At 36.1% G+C, this 18,268-nt stretch overlaps 1 non-coding gene across 1 annotated transcript; it reads right to left on the bottom strand.

Annotated features, from left to right (window-relative positions):
• Positions 1–8,446: 8,446 nt before the first annotated feature.
• Positions 8,447–8,553, bottom strand: LOC121226093 (small nucleolar RNA R71). The gene has a single exon (XR_005923988.1). It is a non-coding gene; the product is annotated as a small nucleolar RNA R71 (small nucleolar RNA).
• Between the last annotated feature and the right edge of the window lie 9,715 nt (positions 8,554–18,268).

An 18,268-nucleotide genomic window follows, 5' to 3' on the forward strand; every position in this document is an offset into this window, starting at 1 on the left:
ATGAACACTAAGGTTTAAAAAAGTTGCTACGAATGGTAGAGTTACATTGATACTGACGGCTCGATAGTAATAAAGGAAAGTATTTAACTTTGATTTAAAACTTATACTTAGTTCAATTATGTCTTGAGCTCAACTCAAGCTAAGATATTGATGTTCGATTGAGCTCGAGCTAAGTATCGAGCCCCTTGAATTTTGAGTATAACTCAACCTTGCCATTATTCAAGTTAGGCTCAACATGATTACACCTTTAGGTTAAACTATTAAATGGTCATTAAACTAAGGTTAAAGTTATGTTTCGATCACCCAACTTTCAAAAGTTACATAATAGTTACCAATGTTATCGAGTTGTTACATTTTGATCACTCATTTGTTAACTTCCGTTACCCCATCAACGAAATGATGACTTGGCATATTAACTTAAATTTTTAATAGCTAATTTGTCCCCTGAACTATAGTTAGAATATTAACTCTATACTTTTAGAATTTTTTAGCAGTAATATTAAAACAAAAATTTTTAAAATATATGAAAATTGATAATATATTTTCTATAATTATAAAACTTATTTTTAAAAAAATTATAGTTATACAAACATTTTAGTATATAAAATTATAAAAAAAAATAAGGTTAAAGGAGAATTTAGCCTTCAAAATTGTACCAAATTCTCACTTTAGTACCTAATGAATTTTATGATTTAGTTTGGCCCCTAAAGTTGCAAATTGTTATACCTGTTTGTCTAATATTTTGTTTCACAAAATGTTTTATTATGTGAATAGATTAAATAAAAGGGAAAACTAAAAAAATCTGAATTAAAAAAAGACTATTATGAATATCTTATTAAGTGGATGTCCATCATGATCAAGATAAAGTTTTAATGTACTTCAAATTCTAATAGTTATTAGAATTAGATCTCTATTTCTTTTATACTTCTTATGCCTATAAATAGAGACTCTGATGAAACATTGTAATCATCCTTTTGACTAATAAAGTACATTCTTTATGCTTTCATATTTTCTTTGTTCTTTATTCTCTCATCTCTCTTTATTTTATAACACGTTATCAGCACGATGATTCTCTTTTTTTTCAAAATCTTTCGAAGTAGTCCCACAAATCAAATTCCTTTTCACCTTAAACTTCCACCCTTACAACTTTATCTTCAGGATGTTGAAAGATTCAATCTTAGAATGGATTCTTGTTAGAATAGTCAAGGTGATAACGATGATATTAAAGATTTTTAGGTATATTTTACTATGTTTTATTTATTATATCATATTTGTTATAATTTGAAAATAATCATGGCAACATGAATGGATAGATTCTGATTTAAAATCTATGTATGTTTACGATGGTGACTATGAAATAATAAATCAATAAAGGCGTTTAGAAGTCTGCCTACCAGATTTGTTACATTCCCTGAAATGAATGCAAATATAAAGAAAATAAAAGATATAATCATGGACCACTAAAAGTGGGAAAATAGTAATAAATAAGAGAACAATGAGAGTTCTCAAGATCACTCTTCAAAGGGTAAAGATAACTTATGTTATCAATGTGATATGAAATATTATTAGCCATATATGTGGCGTATGCCTAAATATTTTGTTTCTGTTAATATTCTTTGAGGAATGATATGAAAATGTAATAATGAATTCTATCATTATAGATAGAAAATATTTATCTTATTTGATACTGAAACAAACAAATATTATTCCAATATTTGATAGTACAAAATTAGTTGAATGCTCCAGAAGAGCTAATATATCAATAACCAGAAAGCACAAAATTTGTGATGGTTAATGCATTACTTTTAAAAGATATTTGTAATGGATCTCATATTGAGATTATGAATAAGGAAATTATTATATTTCGTATGAATAAAAAATGGATTAGGTTATTAATTTATATTTATTTTATAATATTTGTGATCTTCTTTTGTCATCATCCCTATTAAGGGGTTGGAAGCAAAATATTTTATTATGAAAGATCTATTTATGAGTAATAAAATATAATAGTTCTATCTAAAGCTCGTTATGGTTGGATGCACCTGAAGTTGCAAATTTTGTTTTAGATATTTGAAGATTTTGGCATATTCCCTGAAGCGAATATTGCATAAAATTTTTTGGAAATTATATTTATTTTGTTGACTTAGTAACATTATAATATTCACATTGATTTAGACATTTCCTGTAGTAAATGTCACAATAGCACTTATATGTGGATACAAAGTAAAAGGAATGGTAGTAAAATTATTAATTTGTTAATTTAGTACAATTGAAACACATGTTAAAGTAAACCAAAAGTTTATTAATACAATGCATTTACTGCTTGGCGAGACCAGTTAGACCATCCTAGATCATATATAATGCGAAAAATAATTAAGAATTCATATGGGCATTCATTAAAAAACTAGAAGATTTTTTTTAATTTAAAAGATTTCTCATATGTTGCTTGTTCTCAATGGAAATTGATTATTAGAAACTCACTAACTAAAGTTGAGATTTAATGTCTTTCATTCTAAAACGAATATGGGTCCATTCATCCACCATGTGGATGGTTTTGATATTATATGATTTTGGTAGATGCATCTACAAAATAATCACATATGTGTTATCAATTTGTAACCTATTATATGATTTTGCTTGCTAATACTGATGAGTTTATATCTCAATCTTTTATTGGTTGAGTTTGAAAAACTTTTGTAAAAGTTTGCACATAATTGTTTAGAGAAATTATTGATTAAACACCTCTGATTAATATCTAAACCATTACTTATGAGAACTAAAATTTCTATTTCAACATGAGATTATGTTGATTTACGTATTGTACGCATCAAGCCAATACGTTATAAATACTCCCCATTATAATTGGTTTTTGATCAAGAGCTAAATATTTCACATCTTTGAATTTTTGTATGTGCATATATGTTCCAATTGCTCCACCACAATACACAAAGATGAGTGAATCCTCAAAGAAAGTTGGGAATATATATTAATTACAAGTTTCTTTATATTATTAGATGTTTTGAATGTATTCGAGATTCAATTATGACATGATCAGTGATTAAAACTTTGATTCGATAGTTTTCTCGACATTAGGGGAGAGAAATAATAACTTGTAATGAGTTAGAGGGAGAATAATTTAAACCAAAAGTTCAATAAGGATAACTTATTACAAGTTAACTATTATATTTATTTACAAATTTAGTGAGAATAACCAAGTGTTATATACCATCTAATATTTTAATTTGAATAAAAGTCCCAGTAGGACAATTGGTTGGAATGAATAATAGATTGATTAGCTCCAAATATGAAAATTCTTCTAGAAGGTCATATAGTAGAGGTGGGTGCTCCAGAAGAGATCCAAAACATAACTAATAAGTAAGACTTCAGAAGAGATTCAAGTACCTGAAACTGAATTTTAAAATAATGAAAATAAGAGATCTCGGTAAGTTATGTCAATTCGAGAAAATGTGGAACTGAATAATAAAAGTGGTCGGCAATGATTTTGCATGCAATATTATTATTGAAATAATGAAATAAAAGGAGGATCTTGAATAAATCTATTGAGAAATATAGATATGGAATAAATTGAACAAAATAGAAAGACGCAACTCAAGTACAATTAAATTCGTGGAGTTTTTGGACCAGTTGTCCAAATATCTAAATGTATAAAGCCAGTGAGGGTGCAATTGAAGTAGTTTTGCAAAAACGGAATAAAAATATGAAGATTTTCGCTAAGTCCTGGCATTGATTATGAAAAAATATAATATTCTTTTGCGGTGGATGCAATAATCTTTAGATATATTATTAAATTGACAATTCATAAAAGATTTAACGTACGTTTAATGGTTATTGTTACAACCTTTTATGAATCACTATATAGTAAATTTTATATTAAAATTCTTGAATGAATTCTCGAGAAATTTTTCATTTATATGAATTGAAATAATTTGAACATATGTGGTAAATTTGACTTAGTGAATAGTAGTTGAAGGAGAATTATAAAATGATCCAAAATACCTATTTGTTTTTTTATAAAAGAATCATGATAAAAGTTTGTTATGATTATTCTTGAATCTCCTGAGAAATATCAAAATACATTTCCCTAAATTTCCCTCACTCGTGACTTTTAAAAGAATGGTAATATAAATGCTTAGCAAATACATTCAAATAGTCATTTGAAAAACTAATATTCAGAGTTGAATACGTAGAATATGAGAAAATATGTGATGTTTTCATGAGGGAGTAAATACGTGTTGCACTCTGTAACACTCCTGACCCGTATTTTTCGCCAAAATAGGGTTACGGAGCATTTCCGAATATTAAATTTCAAAATAATAAAAAATTTAAAACATATAATTCACAACATCAATCATAGCAAACTCCATTAATAGCATACATATTGTCCCTTTTACGAGCCCTCAAGGCCCTAAAAATACATTAGAAACAAATCGGGACTAAATCAGGAACATATAGAATTTTTCGGGAAAAGATGAAAATTTTCAAACTGTAAGGGTCACACAATTGTGCGGCCAGACTGTATGACTCACATGGCTGAGACACACACTCGAGTCTCAGGTCGTGTGGACATTAGAAGTCGGAACACACGGTCGTGTCCCAGCCCGTGTTTGTGCCTGTGTAACTCTCTGACTTGGGTATGGCCCGTGTCTGTGCTTGTGTGCCAGCCCGTGTACCCTTTGAATTGACCTCACACGCCCGTGTGTCAGGCCGTGTGCTAAGCCATGTAATTTCCTGACTTGCAACCCTTAGAAAGCTACAAGAGACACACGGCCATGTCCCCTGGCCATGTGTCACACATAGCTAAGACACACACCCGTGTCTCTGGCCGTGTGGATGAAAAATAGGTCATTTCCAAGCCATTTTTCTCACCCATTCATGCACATACTTACAATCAATTTTCCACATATAAAAAAGCCCTCAAGTTGCACTTAAAACATGCATAACCAAGCTAAATTAATAAGAGAGATATTCATACAACCAATATGCCCAAAGGACACCTCAATTACAACAACTAACATGTACTTTATAGATGCAAAATTTAGGCACAAAACAACTAACGTGTAATCAATTTCATGCCAACATTTATCTCCATGTTCACAATATTATAGTCACACTCATTATGCCACTTTTTCCATTCAATGTTCATTAACAAGCATTAGCACAAATAAGCATAAATGTCAACTACATTACTTATACCAAATAACCACATTCAAGCATATCAAAGGATAACTCATAACATACATTTTAAATACCATTTCAACTTCCACCATTTAAACATCATAAATACTACAAAGTCAACCATCATAAGGCCACATACATATCAACCTAACAACCATTTCAGTCACTTAAAATACCATAACTACAAGCTAAAACAAAATGGCTATAGTATCAACCAAAACACCTATACATGTGCATATTTAAACAATTATCACTTAACTTGTTTTCATACCAAAACATAACATAATTGATACATGATAACCATACCATTTTGGCTATTTAAAAATACAAATCTAACCATATCCAGATGGTTCCAACAATCAATATGTATACAAACCATAATTCAATCATGCACATCTATTCAAAACCTTTCCAAAGCATACTATATCTTAACCATGTTGAGTTCAATTCATCATATATCACTTTGGCATTCAAACATGCTTTAACACATTATCAAATTAACACATATCAAAAAGGCACCAAATCTACCAAAGCTACATCACCCCAAATGACATATACATGTCAAACTCATCAACTAACGTTCAACCAATCATCAACCATAAGTCCACCTATATATGCCATTATAACCATAACTAAGACATTAAAATCTATCGATATAATAGCTAGATAGTGTGATAGATCTCCAACGAGCTTCCAACCCCATCGAGCCTCTAATAATCTGAAAAGTAAAGGAAAAACAACTACGTAAACAATGAATGATTAGTAAGATCGTATAAACTTTAGTCATATCAATCCATTTCAAGTATGAAATTTATACATATCAAGAATAATCCTATACCAATACCACAAGATTCATTAAACCATATTCAACAACTCATAGAGGGAATAAATCTACAGTATCACATATACGTTCCATTTTATAAAACTTTAAACCCTTTCAAATTTTCTTACTTTCATTTGCATTTCATTACTTTCCATTTTATTTACTTTCTTTAGCTTAAATAACAATATCAATTCAACTTATCATTCCCCCTTTCATAATTTTACACTTCAAGTATGAACTTACTATTTCGTTACCATTCCACACCTGTTTCATATGCTTAACTGATAAATGCCAAATTATATATAGTTTTACCCCAAATACTTAGCATATTTATGGATGTTTACTACTAGATTTGTGGATTTTGGTGCTCTTAATCCGGTTATTTCATGTTTTGTACTCAGGAGAGCACCAAGAGTCAAAAGGAGCCAAAAATGAGCTAAAAAGGGACAAAACGGACCAAATCGAAAAGATCACACGGCCTAAGGCTTACCACACGGGCATCTCACACGCCGTGGCCTTCGAGGGTGTTGACCAAGGTTTACACAATTCTCATGACCTGGCCATTGAGCCCACACGGCCGTGGCAATTTAACGAATCAAACACGGCCTGGCAATTATGTGACATGGTCGTGGCACACAAGCGTGTCCCTTTTTTCAAAGAGTTGTATTTTACACGGAAAAGGGTACTTAGGGAGGAAGAAAGCCAATCCAAAGCCTATATAAACACCCTAAGTATGACCCAGAGAGGAGGCCTCTTCTAGAACTTTTCTGGAATACAGAACCACACGCCAGGAATTACTTGAAGGAAGCCAGGCGATCCATCCCAAAAGTCGGAGCTACTCCAAGACTGAAGATCTCTCTCAGAATTCCTTCAGGGGTTTTAGAGTTTTCTTCATTTTTTTTATTTTTATACTTTTGAGATGTACTCTTATTTTATTATGAACTAAACCCCTTAGATACCTAAGGGGGACAAAATCTATGATGGATCTTGTTATTATTATCTGAACTGTATGATAAATACTTGATTTGTTCTTAATTATGTGTTCTTAATGCTTGAGTTAATATTCTAGGTATTAATTCATGATCTGATGTGCTTATGCAGAGGAGGAATAAACCCTGCCTAAGAGTAGATTTGGCATAATTAAGCAGAGTTGATCGAACGCCTAGAAATAGGGTTACGAGATTTTACTGGATTAGGGTGAAACCTAATATGGGAGTCCATAGAGTGATTTACTGCTTCCCTAGGGGTTTTAATTAAGAAAGAAATTTCGATTAATTCAACTAAGGGTTAGACGTTATTAGTCTCGAAAGGGATAATAACATAGGTCAGAGAGTCTCACGGATCAAGTCAAGTGAATAAATCGTCCGGTTCAGAGTCAGATAACAAGTGAAATCTAGGTGGATTCCTCCTTAGGTGTCGTCTTTATCAATTGCTTCTCTTCAAGTCTTTTTCCAAATTTTCTCTTCGCTTTAATTAAATTAGTTAATTAGTTTAAATAATTAGTTTAATAAAAAATCCTTTTATTCCTAGGCTAGATAATAAAAAGATAGTTATTACTGGTACTTTTGGTTCCCTTGGGTACGATATCCCGATCTTGCCGCTACTATACTATTGTTCAATAGGTGCGCTTGCCTTTTCGTCGTGATAATAGTTAGTCTAGGTTTGATCTTCATTATAAATATTTATTACTTGTTACGAATCACGAGATCAAGTTTTTGGTGCCGTTGCTGAGGAACTAAAATATTAGGAACACTAAATATTTATTACTTTAGCCATTTATTTTTCTTGCAATTTTATTTTATTTTATTATTTATTAATTTACTTTTTCTCTCTCTTGGCAGGTTTTTATAGTTTATGACTAGAAGAAACCCATCAGGACCATTACTTTTTGACGAAGAAATCGATCACACAGTTCATAGAAATCAAAGAGAAAAAAGGCGTAGTTTACGATACACGAAGAACGAGCGAGAAGACGATACTCAAACCCCAACTGAAGAGATGGCCGAAAACCCAGGCGATCAGCTGCCTCCTGCAATTGCAGCTAATCAAAATCCTGCTCCACATACTATGTATGACTATGCTAAACCTTCTTTAACATGAACTGAGTCTAGTATAGTTAGACCTGCTATTACTGCGAATAATTTTGAACTAAAACCTAACACAATTCAAATGATACAGCAGTTTGTTCAGTTTGATGGTTTGCAGGATGAGGATCCCAACACGCACTTGGTGAATTTTCTTGAATTTTGCGATACATTCAAAATCAATGGCGTTTCTGATGATGCCATTCGTCTTCGGTTATTTCCCTTTTCATTGAAAAATAAAGCCAAGCAGTGGTTGAACTCGTTACCACGAGGATCTATCACTACTTAGGAACAAATGACCGAGAAATTTTTACTAAAATATTTTTCGCCAGCTAAAACGGCTAAATTACGTAATGATATCTCTTCTTTTGTGCAGATGGATTTAGAAACACTTTACGATGCATGGGAGAGATACAAGGACTTACTGAGAAGGTGCCCTCACCATGGGTTACTGTTTTGGCTGCAAGTTCAAACATTCTACAATGGTGTGAATCCCTCGACAAGACAAATGATTAACGTAGCTGCTGGCGGAACCATCAACAATAAAACACCAGAAGATGCCCATGAATTCATAGAGGAGATGTCACTGAACAACTATCATTGGCAAGTTATGAGGACAAAGCCAACAAAAACAGCCAGCTCTACAACATATATTCAGTCACCATGCTCTCTAATCAGGTAGAACTTCTCAATAAAAAGATTGATAGTTTTCTTGGTTCTACGCAGGTACATCCAGTAATGAGGTGTGACTCAAGTAGAGGAGGTGTGCATACAGAATACCAATCCTTCAATCCTACCACTGAAGTAGAATAAGTCAACTATATGGTTAACAATAACTTTAGATTTCAAAATAACCCATACAGTAATACCTATAATGCAGGTTGGAGGAACCACCCAAATTTCTCCTGAGGTGGTCAAAGGAATCAAAAGCCACAAAATCCTCAGGGTTTTCAACAGCCACCTTATCAACAAGAGAAGAAACCAAACCTTAAAGAGATGCTTTCTAAATTCATCTGGGTGTCAGAAACCCTTTTCCAAAATACCGAGACAGCACTTAAGAATCAACAAGCATCGATCTAAGGACTCGAAACTCAGATAGGCCAGCTGTCCAAACTAATCTCCGAATGACCACATGTAGCACCCCAAAACCGGCCCAGACGTTATGGCCGGATCTGACAAGCCACATCGAAGCGTTCAAAACATTTTATATTGTTGATCCAAAAAAACCTACTTAGTGTTTTAAAAGATAATTTCATTATAGGTTAAAGTGAATGGAAGCTGTGCACCAGGTAGGAAACCGGAAAAGAGGAGGTGAGTCTATCGGACTACTTAAGTACCAAGCTCCCTTCGGATCCAATCCTAGACATGCACACCGCCATTGCCACACCTTAACGTCATGTATATTTCTAGGAAACCAATTTGATTAAGTCATTTTTAGGAAAAGTGATTAATTTTGGAAAATACTTTCTTTGCGGAAGCTTTGCTTGTTGTCGTGTTATTTTGAAATCAATTGTTGCTTCTTCTTTTTTTTGAAAACGCGCCCTAAAGCTATCCAATTTCAACAGTTAAAATAAGTAATACCTATCTTAGTAATACATATTAAAACCATCAAAAATAATTAAGCGGCCTTATTACATTTAAAAACCCAAACCTCAACGTAAATAATAGGATGTCCAGTTCACCAGAAGAAAACCAAACTTTCAGAACAAGTGGCCACTCCGAATTCCCTCACAGCTCCAAGCCCACTACGGTTGGGGATTTCCTGCGTGGATGAAAATAAAAGGGGTGAGCTTGGGGAAACTCAGTGTGTAAGGAAAACTCATTCAAAGCTCAAGTCAGCTCAAGCCTATTGGGCCTAAGCCCATTCAGGTAACAGTGGTACTGGACCAGAGCCTTTTTTCAGATTACAATAAACTGGGCCTTAGCCCCTTATTCAGATAACAGTATGGCCCATAGGACCATTTCAAAATACATGCAACATCAATAACATATGCAAGCCCATTTGGGGAGACTACTCAACCCACCAACCACTACACTCCACCCATACCAGCCCTACACTCCATGTGGGGAATAGCTCAACCCACCCAGCCCAACACTCCACAGTTGCAGCCTTGCTGCTCAGTTAACAGTAAATTGAAGCAAAGCCTCCAGTACGTGGACAAGCCACTTTCAGTACTTCCTCCATCAATATCCCAATCCCATGCATCAGATAATAACAACATGGCATGCAGTAAATAACAACAGTCAAACATGCATTTAGGTCAATTTAACCCTAGGGGTATTTCGGTAATTTATCTACTAGGGGTAAAACTATAAATTTTCCACTTTTAAAGGTATTTCAGTAATTTATCTATTTTAGGGTTTTTCATGCATATTCCTACTTTTCACGTACTAACAGAATCACATACCGAGGGTTCTTACCGAATTGGGCCCGTTGGCCCATCATTCCAATTTTGGCCCATTAAGCCCAAAAATATCGAGGGCACAAAAATCATGCACTTTGCAGTCCAAATTTTGCAGCTTACCAAAAACATTAATCGATTTACCTCACGAGCATTCGCACACTCGCAAATCTACAAAATACTGGTTTTCGACATTTCGGCTTTTCGACTTTTGCTGATCCAGACTAAGAAAGAGGGTGTTAGTTACACACCTGTTTGTGACGATATGCTGACGAGATCCACACACGAATCGCCTACAATTGGATTACTAACACGTTAATCTAACTATTCAAATACAAACTATGTATTAGCCCCTTACAATATTCGGCTAACCACACCTACAGATCAAAGTAAGCCTATAAGAAATCAATAAGCAACTTATTAACAAATTTTTGTCAATGTTTACCACATAATCATAATTTCACTGCAAGTTGTCTTCCTGAGCAACAGTCACTAAATCATTTATAACTGGAGCTACGAAACTCCAAATCAAGTTCCGTTAATTTTCCCCGAAAATAGACTCATATATCTTATATCCATAAAATTTTCAGAATTTTTGGTTTGGCCAATCAATACCATATTTTTCTCAAAGTTTTGCATGTTTCACTGTTTGACTAATCTGACCACTCTTCATTACGAATCAAATTTCTCATTGTACAGAATTCAAAATATGTTCTCATTTATTTCATTTGAAACTAGACTCAAATAGATTTAATTACATAATTTATTCAGCTTCTAATTCATCTCCCACAATTTATGGTGATTTTCCAAAATCACGTTACTGCTACTATCCCAAGCAAATTTATTACCAAATTCACTCTTTCACACATAACTTGCATGCATGTTATTTAAACATGTATATCACCAATCAATCATCACATATCTATGATTTTACTTAAGTATAATCTCCATTTCATCATTTTAAAGCACAACATGTTAGCCGATTTTTCCCTTTAGCATTTAAGGCACATGCATGTTCATTTGTTTGGCTCAACTTCACCTATCTTCCATTTTTCATCAAAAGAACATGAAACAACAACCATTTCCTTCATTTTAATTCATGACCAAATGCTCACAACACAACCAAAAACCAAAATATGCTTCAAGAGTTAATATAGAATCAAGAAGAACTCATGAACATCAAGATAGAAGCAAACTACTATGAACTTACCTTCAATTTTCTTCCCCAAGTGACCAAACATTCAAGAGCTTTCTCCTCTCCTTTCTCTTTTCTAACTTTCGGCTATGATGAACAAAGATGGACAAAACTTTGTTCTTTTCACCCCTTTTTCTTTTAATAAAATTTCATATTTCATCCATTTAATTCTTTAATACAAAAGACATGAAATGCCCATCATGGAACATTTACCTAAACCATTATCATGGAACATTTACCTAACCCATTATCATGGAATATTTACCTAATCCATTATCATGGAACATTTACCTAACCCATTATCAATTTTTACCATGAATTATGGATATCAAGTGCTCATATTGTCTACAACAACATGATGGCTGGCCACTTCATGTAAAATGGGAGGTTTGTCATGCAAATCCTCCTATTTTGCACTCCTATTTATTTGGCCACTTCTATTTAGCCTATAGCATTTTCAAACATTTTCACATAGGTTCTATTTCATAATTTCACTCACAAATGACAAAATCAAAGCATGAAATTTTGCCAACATTCACAGAATTCCCGAAAATTGGAGCGTTACAACTCTACCCTCCTTAAAGAAATTTCGTCTTCGAAATTTACCTGATCCAACTAGTTGAGGATATTGTTGACGCATAGTCTCTTCTGATTCCCAAGTAGCTTCTTCCCTTCCATGATTACGCCAAAGTACTTTCACTAACGGGACAGATTTCCTTCTGAGAACCTTAACATCTCGAGCCAATATTTGCACAGGCTCCTCCTCGAAGATCAAATCAGTCTGAACTTCAATTTCTGCAACTGGCAGGACATGAGCAGGGTCAGCATGATAACGCCTTAACATGGAGACGTGAAAAACATCGTGAATCCTGTCTAACTCTGGAGGCAATTCCAACTGATAAGCCACTGGGCCTACTCGCTTCAAAACCCGATAAGGCCCAATGAACCGCGGACTCAACTTGCCCTTCTTACCGAACCTTAATATCATCTTCCAATGAGAAACCTTTAAGAAGACCATATCACCTACTGAGTACTCAATCTCCTTACGCTTCAAATCTGCATACGACTTTTGCCTATCAGATGCTTCTTTTAACCAGTCCCTAATTATTCTAACCTTATCCTTAATATCAGCTACCAACTCTGGTCCAAGAACTTGTCGCTCTCCTAGTTCGGTCCAACAACTAGGTGTACGACACCTTCGTCCATACAGTGCTTCATACGGTGCCATTCGAATACTCGCCTGGTAATTGTTATTGTATGCAAATTCTACCAACAGCAAGTAATCCTCCCAACTTCCTCGAAAGTCAATCACACATCCCCTCAACATGTCCTCCAGAATCTGAATAACCCTTTTCGATTGACCATCAGTCTAAGGATGGAAAGCCGTACTAAAATTCAATCGCGTCCCCAACGCCTCATGCAACCTTTGCCAAAACCGAGATGTAAATCTAGGATCCCGATCAGAAATAATTGAAACTGGGACTCCATGAAGTCGCACAATCTCTGCCACATAATTTGGCTAACTTTTGAAGTGAAAAGTCAGTACGAACAGGTATGAAATGGGCCGATTTGGTCAACCTATCCACAATCACCCACACCAAGTCTTTCTTCGATGGTGTCAAGGGCAGCCCACTCACAAAGTCCATGGTTAGCCTCTCCCACTTCCAAAGTGGCATCTTCACTGGCTGTAACAGTCCAGAAGGTAATTGATGCTCAGCTTTCACTTGCTAGCATGTCAGACATTTCCCTACAAACTCCGTTACTTCTCGTTTAAGTCCAGGCCACCAGTACAATTCTCGCAAGTCGTGATACAACTTGTTCCCTCCAGGATGCATGGCACAAAGTCCTCCATGAGCTTCCTTCAATATTGTCTGCCTCAAATCAGAGTCCTTCGGAACACAAATTCTTCCTCGGAAACACAAAACTCCTTCGCCATTTAACCCAAACTCAGAAGTTTCCCCTTCCTTAACTTGTTGGAAACGAGCGACCAAAGACTCATCATTCAACTACTTTTCCTTAATCTGATCCACCCAGATTGGCCTCACTTGCAACTCAGCCAACAGACCTCCATCATCATACAGACTCAGACGAGCAAATATTGCTCTCAGATCAAATACAGTTCTACGACTTAGAGCATCGGCTACCACATTAGCCTTGCCTAGGTGATACTCGATCGAACAGTCATAATCCTTAAGCAATTCAATCCATCTCCTTTGCCTAAGCTTCAGCTCCTTCTGAGTCAACAAATACTTAAGACCCTTGTGAACTGTGTATATAATACACCTCTCCCCGTACATGTCTCCAAATCTTAAGTGCAAATATCACTGCCGCCAACTCCAAATCATGAGTAAGATAGTTCCCTTCGTGAGGTTTAAGCTGTCGTGATGAATATGCAACCACCTTACCCTCCTGCATTCACATGCAGCCCAAGCCTACATGTGATGCGTCACTGTACACAGTAAAATCCTTCCCAAACTCTGGCTGAATTAACACAGGTGCTTCAGTCAGAACTTTCTTCAACTTCTCAAAAGCCTCCTGCTGGGTCTCAGTCCATACAAACGGTACCCCTTCACTTATGAGTTTTGTCAGAGGTGCTGCCATCATAGAAAAACCTTCCACAAACCTTCTGTAGTATCCTACCAACCCTAGAAAACTTCAAATTTCCGACACCGTCCTAGGTGGCTTCCACTCCAAAATTGCTTCAATCTTTCGAGGGTCCACCTTAATCCCTTCGGCAGAGACCACATGTCCTAAGAAGGTTACCTCCCTCAACCAAAATTCACACTTGCTGAACTTCGCAAAGAGTTCCTTCTCCCTTAACACTCGCAGCACTATACGAAGATGCTCATCATGTTTCGCTTCAGTTTCAGAATATACCAGGATATCGTCAATAAAGACGACTACGAACTGATCTAAAAATGGTTGGAACACACGATTCATCAAATCCATAAACGCTGCAGGAGCGTTCGTTGGTCCAAATGGCATAACCAGAAACTCGTAATGACCATACTGAGTCCTGAATGTCGTCTTTTGGATATCTGCCTCCTTGACCTTTAACTGATAATATCCAGATCGAAGGTCGATCTTGGAAAATACAGAAGCTCCTCTAAGCTGGTCGAACAGATCGTCAATCCTTGGCAGTGGATACTTATTCTTAATCGTCAGTTTGTTCAACTGGCGATAATCAATGCACATCCACATCATACCATCCTTCTTGTTTCACGAATAGCACCGGTGCTCCCCATGGAGACATGCTTGGCCTAATGAAGCCCCTATCCAACAACTCTTGAATTTGAGCCTTTAACTCCACTAACTCCTTCGGTGCCATCCTATACGGTGCGATGGACACGGGCGTTGTTCCAGGCAACAAATCTATTCCAAACTCAACTTCTCGGTTCGGAGGCAATGCTGAAAGCTCCTCCAGAAAAACATCTTGGAAATCCTTTACGGTCCTAACCTTATCCACTGTCAGTCCCTCCTCTTCTGACTGACTTACAAATGCCAAATAGACCTCACAACCTTTTCGAATCCACTTTTCGGCCCTTAATGCCGACACCACATTGGACAAATAATCCATTCGCTCACCTATTACCATAACCTCCTCATCCTTTGTGGTCCTTAACACCATTCGTTTAGCAGCACAATCCAGGGTTGCCTTATGCTTAACAAGCCAGTCCATTCCCAAAATGTGATCAAACTCTCCGAACGGTAACTCCATCAGATCTCTAGGGAAAATCCTACCTTGAGTTTTTAAGGGTACATCCCTATACAGTTTGTCTACCCTAACCGAGTGACCCAAAGGACTTAGTACAGATACCCCACTCATAATCTCCTCAGAGCAGTCCAAGTTGTCCATAATCCGTTCTGTGGCCTCCAACCAATATTCTGCCACATTCGGGGCTATACCAGACACGCCCCTAAAGATCTCTGCTCTGTTAGCCCGAAGTCGTTCAGAAATAGATCCCCGAACTCCATTGCCCGTACTTGCCCCAGCAACCCTTTTCAGAACACGAAACATTGCCTGTGACAGGGCATCATCCTCGACACCGCGGTCATGAGACTCTACCTCTGTTGCCGGTGGTACCGGTGCATCCACCGCCGGCTTATGTCCCGAAGACGAAGATCTCGCTCGAGCACTTCCTCGGCCCCGTCCATGGCCTCTTCCACGAACGGCTCTTGTACTCATATCGTATTATCTTGATTACGAATTTTTATGCATTGATTCAATATTCCAGTGTTTATTACAGATGTTTTATGAATCAGACAGTAGTTCAGAGTTTGTTTTCGCAGAATCGAAGTCTAGCTGCAGTTTCAGTCTCTTATCAGATTTTCATATGGTTTCAGCATCATCCTATCTAGAGTATCCTAATAGGGTTTCAGTACAGACAGATAATTCAGGAAAATATTCAGAAAAATTCAGAATACTTATAGACTTGAGCCGGAGATTCGGAATGCCACCTTCTAAAGATCTAAATTTTGAAAATTGAGTTTTTCACATTCTTTATAAAATTTTCGCTTTCGAAAATCTTTTTTTTTGTAAACCCATTCCACAGCCGAGTTATTGCAACCTAGGCTCTGATACCACTAAATGTAACACCCCAAACCCGGCCCAGACGTTATGGCCGGATCCGACATGCCACATCGAAGCGTTCAAAACATTTTATATTGTTGATCCAGAAAAACCTACTTAGTGTTTTAAAAGATAATTTCATTATAGGTTAAAGTGAATGGAAGCTGTGCACCAAGTAGGAAACCGGAAAAGAGGAGATGAGTCTATCGGACTACTTAAGTACCAAGCTCCCTTCGGATCCAATCCTAGACATGCACACCGCCATTGCCACACCTTAACGTCATGTATATTTCTAGGAAACCAATTTGATTAAGTCATTTTTAGGAAAAGTGATTAATTTTGGAAAATACTTTCTTTGCGGAAGCTTTGCTTGTTGTCGTGTTATTTTGAAATCAATTGTTGCTTCTTCTTTTTTTGAAAACGCGCCCTAAAGCTATCCAATTTCAACAGTTAAAATAAGTAATACCTATCTTAGTAATACATATTAAAACCATCAAAAATAATTAAGCGGCCTTATTACATTTAAAAACCCAAACCTCAACGTAAATAATAGGATGTCCAGTTCACCAGAAGAAAACCAAACTTTCAGAACAAGTGGCCACTCCGAATTCCCTCACAGCTCCAAGCCCACTACGGTTGGGGATTTCCTGCGTGGATGAAAATAAAAGGGGTGAGCTTGGGGAAACTCAGTGTGTAAGGAAAACTCATTCAAAGCTCAAGTCAGCTCAAGCCTATTGGGCCTAAGCCCATTCAGGTAACAGTGGTACTGGACCAGAGCCTTTTTTCAGATTACAATAAACTGGGCCTTAGCCCCTTATTCAGATAACAGTATGGCCCATAGGACCATTTCAAAATACATGCAACATCAATAACATATGCAAGCCCATTTGGGGAGACTACTCAACCCACCAACCACTACACTCCACCCATACCAGCCCTACACTCCATGTGGGGAATAGCTCAACCCACCCAGCCCAACACTCCACAGTTGCAGCCTTGCTGCTCAGTTAACAGTAAATTGAGGCAAAGCCTCCAGTACGTGGACAAGCCACTTTCAGTACTTCCTCCATCAATATCCCAATCTCATGCATCAGATAATAACAACATGGTATGCAGTAAATAACAACAGCCAAACATGCATTTAGGTCAATTTAACCCTAGGGGTATTTCGGTAATTTATCTACTAGGGGTAAAACTGTAAATTTTCCACTTTTAAAGGTATTTCAGTAATTTATCTATTTTAGGGTTTTTCATGCATATTCCTACTTTTCACGTACTAACAGAATCACATACCGAGGGTTCTTACCGAATTGGGCCCGTTGGCCCATCATTCCAATTTTGACCCATTAAGCCCAAAAATATCGAGGGCACAAAAATCATGCACTTTGCAGTCCAAATTTTGTAGCTTATCAAAAACATTAATCGATTTACCTCACGAGCATTCGCACACTCGCAAATCTACAAAATACCGATTTTCGGCATTTCGGCTTTTCGACTTTTGCCGATCTAGACTAAGAAAGAGGGTGTTAGTTACACACCTGTTTGTGACGATACGCTGACGAGATCCACACACGAACCGCCTACAATTGGATTACTAACACGTTAATCTAACTATTCAAATACAAACTATGTATTAGCCCCTTACAATATTTGGCTAACCACACCTACAGATCATAGTAAGCTTATAAGAAATCAATAAGCAACTTATTAACAAATTTTTGTCAATGTTTACCACATAATCATAATTTCACTGCAAGCTGTCTTCCTGAGCAATAGTCACTAAATCATTTATAACTGAAGCTATGAAACTCCAAATCAAGTGCCGTTAATTTTCCATGAAAATATACTCATATATCTTATATCCATAAAATTTTCAATTTTTGGTTTGGCCAATCAATACCAGATTTTTCTCAAAGTTTCGCATGTTTCACTGTTTGACTAATCTGACCACTCTTCATTACGAATCAAATTTCTCATTGTACAGAATTCAAAATATGT

Source organism: Gossypium hirsutum, chromosome A03 (genome assembly GCF_007990345.1).
Source record: "Gossypium hirsutum isolate 1008001.06 chromosome A03, Gossypium_hirsutum_v2.1, whole genome shotgun sequence".
NCBI classification, from domain to species: Eukaryota; Viridiplantae; Streptophyta; class Magnoliopsida; order Malvales; family Malvaceae; genus Gossypium; species Gossypium hirsutum.